This window comes from Chelonoidis abingdonii, chromosome 16 (genome assembly GCF_003597395.2).
Source record: "Chelonoidis abingdonii isolate Lonesome George chromosome 16, CheloAbing_2.0, whole genome shotgun sequence".
NCBI classification, from domain to species: Eukaryota; Metazoa; Chordata; order Testudines; family Testudinidae; genus Chelonoidis; species Chelonoidis abingdonii.
Genome location: NC_133784.1, coordinates 1,197,472 through 1,211,693, shown reverse-complemented (window position 1 = coordinate 1,211,693; position 14,222 = coordinate 1,197,472). Strand labels below are relative to the sequence as shown.

At 48.5% G+C, this 14,222-nt stretch overlaps 1 pseudogene; it reads left to right on the top strand.

The window, feature by feature from the left end:
• Positions 1–828: 828 nt before the first annotated feature.
• On the top strand, positions 829–1,664 carry LOC116838100 (acyl-coenzyme A diphosphatase NUDT19 pseudogene; annotated as a pseudogene).
• The last annotated feature ends 12,558 nt before the right edge of the window (positions 1,665–14,222 follow it).

The following is a 14,222-nucleotide window of genomic DNA, read 5'->3' as shown; positions in this document are numbered from 1 at the left end:
CTGGCAGGGAAGCAGGGGGGGGAGGAGAGAAGTAGAGTAGCTGCCAGCGAGTAGGGGCAGCTGAACTCTGAAACTCTTCTTGCAAGGCAGATTGCACTCTCCCCAGAAGGAGAGGAAAACAGAGCAAGTGGCTGACTGAGAAGGGATCAGCTAGACCCGGCGCAACTGGGAAGGGCTTTTGCTTTGCCCAAGCCTGTGTCTCCAAGGCTAAGAAGGACTAAGCTAGCAGAGGAGAGGCAGGTACTTTGCCACACCATCATAAATAAGAAGAAAAGGGCTCCAGACCATTTTCTCCTCCCTGCTCCCCATTTCAGATCAGCTTTAAGACTGTATGTATCATGTTTGGTAAATGGATCCTCGGTATCTGGTTGTTTTCGTACAGATGTCTGAAGGCTTTGGAGTGGTGCACCTATATCAATATTGTTCATTGTTACTACACTGCCCCTTATGTCAACATGGCTTTTTTTAAATTAGCAAGTCCTTTGTGACCAAGCCCTTGCTGCAGATGGTTACAGCTGCAAGGCTTATGTAATGTCAGTAGCAAATCTGTAGCCACATTAAATGTCATGTTTGTCATTCACGCTGCACACCAAGGCCTCTTAGAACATCCTAGCAACAATAGAATAGGAAATCAGTTCTCTCTGCTCCAAAGGCCCCAGCCTGCTCTCACTTGAACACAAGGAGAACTTGGCAGTATCAGAAAGCGTAGAACCATGATCATGCCATCCAACAGAGGGCGGTAGTGCACATACACACTAATAACACGTTCAGCACAACACATTGCTGTGTCCGTACACATTCCACTTTATGAAAGCAGGACGCTTGGGTATGCTAGAACGGTTTATGTTTGAAACTCAGGTTAGTGTATAGGCTCCCTGGACTTTGTTTTCCACTGCCTGATTTCTAACAGCTGAGGACCTGGCCTTCAACATGTAATTCTTTACTGCTTTGCCCCTTCTATAGACCTTCGAAGAGGCGGGTATCCTGCTGCTGGTGTTGGGCCACGGCCCTGCCTCTGATCCAGGCCCAGCCTGCTTGCTGCCTCAGCACCACCTGCCGCCGGCCCCGGAGCACGCCGAGTGGTGGCGACGGGTGCAGCAGGACCTGGCTTGCTTCCTGCAGCTCTGCTGCTACCTGTGCTGCGTCCCCAACATTTGGGCGCTGCATGAGTGGGGCAACTGGCTGACTCCGGTGCCCAGGGCTGGCCGGGGTGACTGGCGCTATGACACCGCCTTCTACCTGTGCTGCCTTGAGAAGCGGCCTCTACACGCGTCGCAGGATGATCGGGAGGTGACAGGGTTCCCGTGGTCAACCCCTCCAGAAGCTATTGAACTCTTTAAGTCTCAAGAAATATGGTTTGCTCCACCTCAGTTCTATGAATTATGTAGGCTGTGCAACTTTTCTTCACTTTGTGACCTGCATAGGTTTGGTTCTGACTGTGCTTTAGAAGAGTGTGAACGTTGGATGCCTGTTACTTTGGCTGCTTCGGATGGCTACATTCAGCTGCTCCCAGGAGATGAGCTGTATCCGAAAGATCCAGATTATACAGGGGGAAAGAAACTTTTTTTGTCAACAGATAAGAAGTTGAAGAGCTAATGAAAGAAGACAGTAAGCAAAAGGCATGTCAGTCACTGCCATGCTACACCTCCTTTTCTCAGGGGTAACCACCTACAGAAGAGGTAAGGCCCTGGAAAACCGCAAGGGGTCCTCAGCTGGTGTAAATGGGGGTAGTTCCATTGATTTAATCGCTTTACAGCAATAGAGGATCTGATCCAGACTCTATGAAGAGTATAATACTAATGCTGCCTTGATACTAGATTTCCACATGTAATGTCTGTGCAAAAAGCAGGGACAGGGATTAAAGAATGGAAACGGGACTAATGTTTTAATCCCTCTCCTAACCAGATGGTCTGCTTCCACAATGGCACAGATGAAAGCCTAGGCAGCTATGGAACTCTGCAGAGTGAAAGAGCTGCCCCAAACCACAAGTATTTACATATTTCTGGTGCTTCATCACACAGCCAAGTGTAGCTCCCGGGTCCCAAAACTACTTACCAGTTTCTTAGGACTGTGACAGTTTCATCTTTTCTGTGAGATTAGCCAGGGAACTTTCTCAGGGCCTGATCCTGTTTCCCATGGTGTCAGTAGCAAAAATCCCATTGAGTGCAATGACAGAGGATCAGATCTTCAGAGAGGAAAATTTTGTTTTTCAAAAATTCAGCATTTGGTGGGGGAGGGAAGGGAAACCCTTGTGTGGGCCATAAAAGCCTCACAAAAAAGTCAAGAGGGTTGTAATAATCAGAGTCCTGCTATAAAAGAAGATAGGGAAACCTACCAAAACCAAACCCTTAAAGACAAGTGAATGAAAATCCTGAACTCAATCTCTTTTATCTCTGGGAGCAGGGCTACCTACACTGCAATGATTCCAGGCCCACAGTCAGTCTGGCAGCTGGTGTGGTGGAGGTTGGTGACTCTCTTCCGTGACATCGGTCAGTGCAAGGACATTGCAGGGTTCAGCCTCTGCCTCTTAAAGTACATGTCCGGATGCTAAGGCCTGGTATACTATGCTCCACTATTGCATTGCATTGTGGGGGAAGTGCAACAATCCACAGTTCCTGCAGGTGGTACTGCGTGGTTGTGCAGTGCATTGGGTGTACCCCCAAAGGCTAACTTGTGTGGATATGCTGCAACAGTGTGATTCTGTAGTACAGCTGCTAGCTTGATATTCTTTACCTGGGATTTAAAGGCTGGCTATAAATGGCTGCTCCATGTAGCATCACCCAGCGGCTGGCCACATTCCCATGGTCAGATCCCATTCTGGAGCAGCATCAAGGCAGGTGTGAGCTTCAAGAACCCTTAATTTGCAGAGATATGTGAGTATGGCATTATAGCACACATGGCAATGCTGTAGGCACTTATGGGCTTGAGATGGACCCCTGCATTGGACTAAGATGAATCCACCTCTTCAGCCCCTGCCACGGTCAGTACATGTGACATTGGTGCATCACATAGGTTGACGTCACTGTGGTTGTTACATTTTATTATGGTGATTTGGTGATGGCAGCAGTCATGGTGAGGCTTCATTGGTGTTAGTGTGTAACTCATGAATATTCATTGGGGCACGCTATTGCATATTTTATTATGCATCTGTGGTGGGGTGGCTGCCCCCATGTGAGAGGCAGCTAGAGTAGGCCAGAGAGGCTGCACAGGCCGGCAGTAAATCAGGAAAGGGCTTACTGAGAGCCAATTAGGGCCGAGATTGGAGACAGCCAGTCAGGACTCAGCTTGGCCCTATATAAGGGCTGCCCAGAAGAGTAGCAGTGGTCTGTCCCAGACCTTCAGCGGGGAAGGTCTGTCTCCAGAGGAGGAGACCAGCACCTGGGACAGCGCAGCGCAGTGCTGGGCAGGCTCGGGGGAGTAGAAGGGAACTCCAGCCACTACCTGTCAGGCTGCAGGCCCTGAGAGAAGGGCCTTGCCAGTGCAAAGAGGCCAAAGGGGAAGTGGCCCAGGGACAGATGGACAAGGGAAGAGAAGGAGGGTAGGGAGGCTGCCACTAAACGGTCCCTGGGTTGGGACCATAGTAGTGGGCAGGGCTGGGTCCCCCCCTTCCCCTTTGTACAGCACCTGGCCATACATTAGGGTGGCTGAAACAAACTGCAACCGGCTTTTGAGACAAGGGGCTAGACTTTGTAGGTTGTGGTTGGCCACTGAGGCCAGTGCAAGGACTGTTGCTAGCTGCCCTCCCGCCCCCCCGGAAAGGGGTGAGGATGGACTAGTGGGCTGTGCCCTGAAGAAGACGCTGCTGAGTGGGGAGCAACGCAGATCCAGACACCAGTGAGGAAGAGACGACGGACGGGACACCACCAGCAGAGAGAGCTTCCCATGAACTGAGCTAATTCCCAGAAGTAACCAGCGGGAAGTCCAACACCGTCAGAGCATCGCTAGACTAATTTGCCTAAGCAACACGTACGGTGCAGCAACACCTGGGCAAGTCTCCAGTACCATGAAACTGCCTTCATGGGAACATGGCTACTAGAACTGCAGCTCCCCCAAAGCATCCCAGCCCACCCTGTCCCTAGGGAGGCCACGTACACTGATCCATGCAAAATAAAGCGGCTACTTTAGGCAGTGCAGACTGGTGGACCTGATAACAAGGCTGGGACAAAAAGATGGACACGCCCAGTTCAGTTTGTAGCCCTTTCCTCAGTGGGCTCTGTTTATTCTTACGCACATGCTGAGGCCCTCCTTGATATCCCCCTGTCTGGGAGTTTTCAGGCCCAGTCACTAGTTCAGGGATGGCTAACCTCTGGCTCCAGAGCCTCATGTGGATCTTCAAGGAGCCGCATATTAACTTCTGTACAGGCACTGACTCCGGGGCTGGAGCTACAGGTGCCAACTTTCCAATGTGCCAGGGGGTGCTCACAGCTCAACCCCCTGCTCTGCCCCAGGTCCTGCCCCCACTCCATGCCTTCCCGTCCCCTCCTCTGAGCCTGCCGTGCCCTCGCTCCTTCTCCCTCCCCCCCCGAGCCTCCTGCACACCACAAAACAGCTGATCAGGAGGTGCGGGGAGGGAGGGGAGGTGCTGATCAGTGGGGCTGCCAGTGGGCAGGGGGTGCTCTGAGCTGGGGGGGAGGGGGAAACTGATGGGGGGCTGCTGACATATTACTGTGGCTCTTTGGCAATGTACATTGGTAAATTCTGGCTCCTTCTGAGGCTCAGATTGGCCACCCCTACCCTAGGTGCTATCCAGCTGGATCATGTGATTCCCAGTACCTGCCTCTGGGCTCTGCTCTCGAACAGGGCTGGCTGCTGCCTGGCTCCCTGGCCCTTAAAGGGGTAGACCCCTATTAAAGTTGGCTTAGAGCAGTACAAGCTGGAGAGTAGGCATCCGTGTGGCTGACAGTGAGCTTCAGAGAGGCAATTAACTTGGCATAGATTTTTTTTTCTCACTTACCTGGCATTGTATCACTGTACTTAGTGTCCTGCCAATCCATCTTCCTGGTTCTGATGTTCAAGGCTCATCCAGCTCTCACTCTGCCACTATCTGTATTGACCCATTCTTAGAATTTATCAAGGCTTAGGAGACATTTTAATATGAATACAGTGTAACTTTTAGCCTTGTAGGAATACTTGTCTAGCTCTCCAGGCTTTATATTTCTCACTGAGCACTTCCTCATGCCATCAGCCAGCGGTGCGGAAGGCAATGTGGTGTATGAATGATGATACATCAGCTCTTATGCCACTGGAAGGTAGAGTGGCCTGGAAATGGGATCTCTTTCAAGGATGACTTACCTTGTATGCAGTCACGGCACTTCTAGATGGAGGCATTGAAGCCTAAACACTCTCTATCCTGTTCATTTTTCACCTAATGCATGCAATAGAAGAGAAAGGGTGCATATGGGCCAGGTAGGTCATGCATACATTAGAATAGGCGGCGGAGTAAGATTTGTCTACCAGAAGTGCTAAGCAACTGATCTATCTTCCACAGCCACAATCCAATCCAAATGGAGAATTTATCTCTTGAAGCATGCAGAATTGATTCCTAGCTAATTGGCATCATGGTGAAGACTGAAATAATCATGCATTTAGTTTCTCACGGTGAGTGATTTTTCTGACCATCATGGCATGGTAAATTACTTGTAATTAAATAGTAAATGCTAAAGAACATCTAGGCTTTTTGTGTTATGTCGCTTTGAGCAGCACTAGACTTGCTAGTGGTCCCTCTGTCCATTAGGCAGTTATTGCTATGAGATTCAAAAACGTGCAGGTCACTCGGTGAGTGCAGCACTGGGGCTTGGGGTGAGGGAGAAATACATCTTTCAATGCACAGGCTAAGCCCTAGTTTGCACTGAAGAATTACTGTGGTAGAACTACATCACTCAGAGGTGGGAATAATCCACACCCCAGAGTGACGTAGTTATATTGACCTCTGTGTGTCTGTAGACAGTGCTATGGCAGCAGAAGAGCTTCTCCCACTGATGTAGCTACTGCCTCTTATGGAGGTGGATTAACTACGCTGATGGGAGAACTCTTGTGTGTTGGCATAGAGCATCTTTATTAAAGCCCTACAGCAGCACTGCTCGCTGATGCAGCTGCGCTGACACAGCGTTTTAAGTGTACACCTGCCCTAAGAAAACCTCAGCAGTGTTGAGAGGACAGATATCTTGGGACTGGCCATGAAACTATCTATATAGGATTAACTGTTCACCTTAAGTGCATCCTTATTTAAAGGAAAAAAAGGTACAACTATATGCACAAACAGGTTTCTACACAGTTTGAGTTCCAGCTGTGTCTCCTTTGTTAACCAGCCTGGAAAACAGAGACATCTAGTGGCTGAATAATATACTCCATGTAAACCATTAAAATCACCAGAAGCCTAGCTGCAAGAATTCTAAACATGGCAAAATGGTAATTATGGAATTAAGAAGGAAGAGGGAGTAATAACTGGTTGCACTTTGTGCTTAGGCCAGCTCTTGAAAATGATCTAGCTGAATGTTTCTGTTGATGGTGTTAGGACAGAAGTTGGACATGCAAATTCCTTTGGTTATTAACAGAACAGGTTAATATGTTTCACATGTAAGGGAACAATGGGGCAAGTCTGTGTATTTCTAACATGCCCACAGCTGTGATATCTGAAAATCAGGTATGATGTGGCGTGTATGTTGAATCCAAACATCATAGAAACCCAATGGTTCTTTGTTAAATGAGCTTCCTGCAGTGTAATGCCATCGCATGGGTTGAGAGCAGCAGGGATTAAACTTCGGACCTCAACACGAGCCGATATTGCCTGAGCCAGAAGGCCCAGGTCTGTTACGTAAGGCTGAGCAGGCCCATGAGCCTCTATATATGACCCAACCACCCCTAGAGGGGACAGATTGCCGCGCGGAGTAGGTGTGGAGGTTATATTGGCTAGTGGCTCTTCATTAAATGAGTGGCCTGCAAGTTACATGCACAGGGTTGTTTTCTCATTGCCCTTCCCCTTGCACACTCATTTACACTTGGGCAAAGAGAGTGCAAAACGCTACCAAGTCAGAATGAGAATGTTTTACGTCCCCTTTACACAGGTGCAAATGCAATGACGAATCGAGCCCGTGGGGTTATTGCAATGGAGGGGATAAAAGCAATCCTATGCTTTGCTGCATACGCCTTGAAATTGCATCAGTCCTCGCAGGCCCAAGTATGTGAAAGCATCAGCGAAGTGGCTGGGTAGCAGATTTAATCCTCGCCTCACCTGCCCCGATGAGAGGCTTGTCATTGAGCTTCTCAATCAGAGTTGATCAATGAGGTAATTGGCAGCCTCTCAAGCAAAAGAAGGAGCTAATGAGTAAACAGTGATGTGGCGGGGCCTTTCCTATTCCAGGCCTGCAGGAATGTCACGCAGGAGCAGCAGCGCAGGATATTAGCCCCGGTAATAGACATTCAGCAGCAAAGTTCGCACCAGCAGGTCTGATGGCGTTTGCTGCTTGAGGCTGTTTGGGGAGAGACCGGGCTCGGAAGTGTCAGCACTGCAATCGGGATGTGTGATTGCCGGTGAGTGGGCAGCCTGTGTAACTACCTAGATCAAAGGCAGATTGGATTTGGCTCCCCATGCTGCAGTGACACGTCCCAACTGCAGTGTAGACGTACCCATTCGTGTGAGACCACTCTTGGCCGGGAGACCTTCAGATGAATAATCAAGCTGCTGGTGTAAGCTGCTTCTGGCTGCTTCCTCCATCTCTTTGCTATTTGTTTGTGTGCTTAGGCAGCAACATTTCCAGCAGAAATACAGGCTATGGTCCATTGCCTTGAGCCACTTGCCCTCTGGCTCTGCTCATTCCAGTTTGTGAACTAAATGATAGCTGTATTTATTCTGAGGCTGGGGACAGGGAACTCTCTCCACAGGAGGCAGGAAATGGAGTATCTGGGCACAGGTGTGAGGTTCTGCAGGTCCAAGACTCGAACACAGATCTGTGGGATGGCTGACGCCTCCATGCTGCTCCCTGACGTAAACATCCCAGGAAGTATCACCTCAGACGGCTGGACAGACAACTGCCCTTGCTTGGTCCAGGCACCCTACTGAAGTGCAGGAGCTGTTCTAGGAAGTCTGTCCAATGAGGTGGCCTCCCCTAACAGCTGTAGTGATAGACTTGTGTCTTGGCTGGCTTTTGGACTCCCTACCCTGGCTTGGACCCTCATTTTGAATTGTTTAACTTGGACTCCTGGTTCCAACCCCCGACTTCATCTCTGACATTGGCTTTGACCCCTGACTTTGATATTGGGACTCTGTCTCTGGCTGGGGACTCTGGCTTGGCCCCTGACCCCTGGTTCCATTCCTGCGTCCTGGCATCAGTACCAGGTCTCTGACCCTGGTCCTGAATTCAGGCTACTGCTCAGAGGCTCCAGCCCCATTTCTGACTCCTGACTGAGGCCCTTCAACTCTGGCAGCAGTCCTGACCACTGGGACTGACCACCCAAGCATGACAATGGGGATCCGTTTGGAAAGGAGGTGGTGTGCCCTCCCCTGCCCCTGGTACAGTGGGAGGAGTCATCCCTCTAAGACAGTGGATATCCCCTAAGATCCATGGAGGTGAAATGTCCCCACCCTCTCCTTTCCTGTGGCAGCATTGCTACTGTGCAGCCCAGGGGGAAGCTGTTGGGTATCTGTGCAGTCTGGAGGGGAGGGCTATGCAGAGAGTGGCCGCTCCTCAGATTCATGCCTTTGGCTTCATTCACCAATTACCAGCGGAACCCTGGACCCTTGGCAAGGTAGCAGAGGAACTTCTGCAGTCCCCAAAGGAAGGGGAGAGGGAGGCCTAGGGTGGGAATGACATTCCCCAGTGCAGATACATCTATTTTGAGTCCCCGCAGACGTGAAAGCAGCTGGAGTGCAAAGGGACCCGGAAGCATATGTTTATGATCAAAGCAATTTCTTGCAAAGAGACTTAATAGAGATGGGTGAAGCGGATGTGTTGGAGGTTTGTTCCAGATAAGCAAAGTTCAAAAGTGCTTGTCTGCAAAAAAGCAGAAGGGGTGGGGAGTGATGGAAACAGTAGGTGTGAACAAACCAGTTTGGGTAAGATGAGCTTTCCTCCACCTTCCACCCACTGCGTGGAGTCTGGTTTAATACAGACAACCTGATTCCACGGTCCTGATACTCAGTAATCCCTTAGCTGAGGGTGGAAATCTTGGATGCAGTGGGACTATCTGTGTAGTAAGGACTTACCCTTTCCAGTTAGGTCCACACAGTTTGGGAGGGTTAGACAATTCCAGGTAACTGCTTCATTTTTCATTGTCTTTCTTTGAAAAGCCTCTGAACTTCTGGGTCACTGCTTGGGGTGGAAGAAGGGTGAAGATTCCATCAGAGGCCGCTGTTGTGCTGTGAAAAGAAGTAGGACGTCCTCGGGAGCTGACGGGCCAGTCTTCTCTTGTGATCGTTCCCTCCCTGTTTTGCAGACACAAGAGCTTGTGAATTTTGGGTGCTTATCCCAAATGAACCTCTACCACGTGAGCTTCGCCCATCGCTAGCTGGTCTCTGGGAGAAATAGCCTTGATCATAAATACCCTTGTACTCTGTCCCCAATATCATAGATTCCATTGGACTCTATGGTATATGTACATGTGCTGCAGTCACGTATCTTAGCTCTCCTTCCATGTTACATGGCCTCAACCGCACTGATATTAGAATCATAGGACTGGAAGGGACCTCGAGAGGTCATCTAATCCAGTCCCCTGCAATCATGGCAGGACTAAGTATTATCCAGACCATTCCTGACAGGTGTTTGTCCAAGCTGCTCTTAAAAATCTCCAATGATGGAGATTCCACAGCCTCCCTAGGCAATTTATTCCAGGGCTTAACCCCCCCAATAGTTAGGAAGTTTTTCCTAATGTCCAACCTAAACTGACCTTGCTGAAATTTAAGCCCATTGCTTCTTGTCCTATCCTCAAAGGTTAACAAGAACAATTTTTCTCCCTCCTCCTTGTAACAACCTTTTATGTACTTGAAAACTATTACCATGTCCCCTCTCAGTCTTCTCTTCTCCATACTAAACAAACACAGATTTTTCAATCTTCCCTCACAGGTCATGTTTTCTAGACCTTTAATCGTTTTTGTTGCTCTTCTCTGGACTTTCTCCAATTTGTCCAAATCTTTCCTGAAATGTGGAACCCAGAAAAGGACAAAATACTCCAGATGAGGCTTAATCAGTGCGGAGTAGAGTGGAAGAATTACTTCATATGTTTTGCTTACAACACTTACTACAACTATTCAGTGCTTATGCCTCTGTCTGTGTGATTGCACCACATGGTAGATTTGACAGTAGTGCCTGATTTTATCTTCTTCTCATAAGCAAGAGGGTTGATAGCTGTGAGGAACTACTGAGCCAGATCTTCAGCTGGAATAATTCAGCAGAGCTCCACTGGCTTCAACTGGTTTACAGCAAGTGAGGTTCTGGTTCATCATGTCCCATACCTCCCCCCCCCTCCCCAAGCTGCATTTATGGATCTCCAGGTATCCTTGAGTGCTTGACAGCATTTTCAGATGTAATTTAGTCTCTGAAGCCACCTGTGTTCCCTGTCAATCTCTTCAGTGTTCACCACCCTCCTTCCACCCTGCCCCTTCCCTCCCACCCCTGCCTTTTGATAGAACACAGATAACACACTGCCGTGGCCAAAAAAGGAGTTCTAAGGTGCCTGTCACCATAGCACCTCACTCATAGCTGTGAGATGACTCAGCTGCCATAACTCAGGCTGGGATGTGTCACCCATGAATTATGACATTTTTGAGTGCAAAGACGTGGGGTTTTGAAGACAAGACAGGAATGGGGGACAGGAGAGGAGAGGAGGAGGATATAGGTTAAGGAGAGAGAGAAAAGGGAGGGGGTGGAGTGAATTTTCCAGCACTGAAACTTTCCTTAAAGTTAAAGATATTAATTAGGGAAACCTAGTGGTGATGCCATATTGGGCCATACATTGCAATGTATTCAGGCGCCAATCTTTTTGTCACAAAAGGAAGCATGGTCCAGTGGTTAGGGTGCTAGTCTGTGACTTGAGACCCCCAAGTTCAATTGCCTGCTTTGCTGTAGATGCCCTATGTGAGGCTCGGCAAGTCATAATCTCATGATGGTATTAGTAAGAGGTTTAGTACTGTTGGCCTGGTCAAATGCTACTCCAAGGAGTAGCATAAAGTTTTCCCCATACTATTTTAGTAGGGGGTATATTCTAAACAGCTGTTGCATTCAACTCCACAGGCAGCTGCATGTCTACTGAAACTTTTTTGGTATGGTTAAGTGCGTTGGGATCCTTTTGGGTGAAGGAGGCTTATATAAAAGAACAAAGGGCTTTCTATTTAGATAGAATGAAGGATGGTCTTCCTTTGGTACAACAATGTATATATTTGGTGCTTAATGAATAGATAACAATGCTGAACATCACAGGAATAGCATTCCTGAACATGCATTTCAAACTAGTGCAGACACATGGGAAACGAATTTGAATTATGCAGTCGCTTAGGGGAAAGTCACCTCCTTTTGATACTTCCTGGACTGTAGTGGCATGAAATGGGCACAGCTTTGACACATATTTATACTGGGGTTTTAGCCAGAGGTTTAGCTATATTGTTGGGTGTGCACCAATGCAAAGCCCTGCTGAAGATACTTTGCACAGGCATAAAAAGTTTCCCCTTGTCTGAGGAGGAGTTTGTACAGACCTAGCTACATCAGTAGACAAAAATGAACAGGAAGCTGGGAGATTCTGCACCTAAAAGAGAGCAGTCTGTTCTGTGACGGTGATGCTTCAAGGGCAGAGCCTTGCAGCCCCTACCGCCTCCTGCTAATACCATCTCCAGCATAACAATGGCAGGAGACATTTTTCAGAAGAATGTCAACTCCATTACTGCCACAGAGGGCCTTGATGGGCCAAGAAAGGTCAAGGTGGAGATAAATATTTGAGGAGAGAGATGAGCTGTCTAAAGTCATGAACGTAAGGAAAAATGTATTGCGTTTCCCTGCAGCAATGTACCAAGATCACCGAAGAGTCTTGATTTCTTGTAAACTTCCCCTGACTTCCTGCTTGTTGTGAGAAGTTCTGTTTAATTTTTCTTTAGGAATGAAAGGGTGGGCCTCCCCCCATGGGTGCAGGCCAGGGACAGGAATTGGGGAACCTCAGTCCTTCCCAATTTCTGTGTTAAAGGGTTATACTCTGTTAATTCAGCATTAGCCCAGGGAGAACCTGGAAGTCAGCAGACTAGGGGCCTGATTCTCCACTGAGAATCCTCTCTATTTAGTCTAACAGTCTGGATCCAAACTCATTTGAATTCTCAATGGATATTTGGTTTGATCATGTTTGTGTGATGGCTACCATCTTGGTGAACACACCAGGGATTGAACCAGGAACCTTCAGAGCAAAAAGCATGAGTTGGTAGCACTGGAGCTAAAAAGCAAGTGCCGAAGCTAAGGGCTGTAACAGTCTCTTTGGGTCAGAGTAGACATAAAGGAAGACCCATCCACCCAAAAGTGACTTAGATGACCAGTCATGCTCCATAGATTGCAAATAGTCTAAGCAAACCATTCATAAACAACACAGAGGCTGAAATTGTCTCTGCATGAACTCCTTGAAAAGCTACAAATAGTGAATACATTAGCAAATATCAGTCCACTCATGACTGAGGAGAAGAAAGGTGTTATACTCAACCCAGAAGCGGCACCAGGGTTTCTGGTGCCCTAAGCAGAATTCGGGGGGGGGCGGCATTTTGTGTGCTCCCCAGCGGACGCACAGGAGCTTCCAGTTCCACTCCCATTGTGCCACCAAAGAAGGACCCTCCACCGAAATGCCTCAGGCAACAGCGGCAGTCATTGAGCTGCTCAATTGCCTGCCACTGTTTTCCACGGCATGTTGGCAGAAGGTCCTTCTTCGGCGGTGCGACGGGAGCAGAACCAGAAGCTCCCGTGCGCCCCATGGAGAGCGCACAAAATGCCGCCCCCCGAATCCCGGCGCCCTAGGTGACTGCCTAGGGTCGTCTAATGGAAGCGCTGGCCCCGACTCAACCAGTGTTAGTGTTGGCTGTGTAAAGTTTTTTTTATTTATAGGGGCTTTCAAAGTAATTACAGTAGTGCCTAGAGACCAGCTGGAATTGAGCTCCCAGTGTGCAAGGCACTGCACAGACAGGCCAATAGACAGTCCCTGCCTTGAAGAGCTTACAACCTAAATAGCTTGGACAAACTGAGCAGGGGGGAGAAAGAGATAGAACATAAAAACAGAATTCTGTCTTGACGATACTTTAATGGCTTTGTAACTTGTACCTGTGTCCCCAGGTGACTAGGGCGAGAGGGGGAGGAATTTACTTCATAAATAAAACCACTGTTTGGAAAATGATCTTCAAAATGGCCTTACCTGTGTTACTAATAACATCTGAGTTCATTTAACAATGAACCTTAAAAAAACCCCTTCCTTTGTGCCACTGATGCTGGTTCCCTTCTGGGTTTCTCAGCTTAGATCTAGACATGCCAAACCCATGGGGAAAAAAAGCCTGCAGAAATTGGGCTTATTTTTGGCTTAATTGGCTTGTGAGTTGCTTGTTGGCTAGTTTTTGGCTTGTAGCTTGTTGCTTCTTTTTTTCCATTGGCTCCCGCAAGCAGGGGTAAGGGAGGGGGAGAGTCAGGGGTGCACAGCGGGCCCACCACAGTCCCACTGCATGCTGGGGGTATGTGGGGGATCTGGTCACGTAGAGCGTTGGGGTTCTTGGGGATTGGCTTGTTTTGGCTTTGTTTTGAAATGGGATTTGCTTGATTTTTGGCTTATTGTGGAAGTTGGGTGCTTATTTACCACGTGAAAGTTGGCAATTGTGCTTAGATCAGCTGGACTTAAAGTGTGGGGCCTGACCCCTTAGTGGGAGGGTTCCTGGACAGACTTCCCAATCATTCTTCAGAGTTTCAGCTTTCATTTTAAAAAAAAATTGTGAGGCTTTATCCGCACCCAAAATTTGTACTGCTTTTCACAATAGCAGTGTAGTAAAAGAGGTACAGCCCTGCAGTGTGGATGCAGTTATGCTGGTAAAAAAGGTGGTTTATATATCTGTAGGGAAGGCGAATAAACTGTACTGGTGTAAGGTGTTGTAACAGTGTTGGGACTCACCACCACAGCGCTTCCTGCTGGTGACTCTGGGAACTAGCTCAGTCCAGTGGAGCGCCCTCTTCTGGTGGTGTCCCGTCTGTCATCTCACCCTCAGCTGGCGACTGGATCCACGTTCC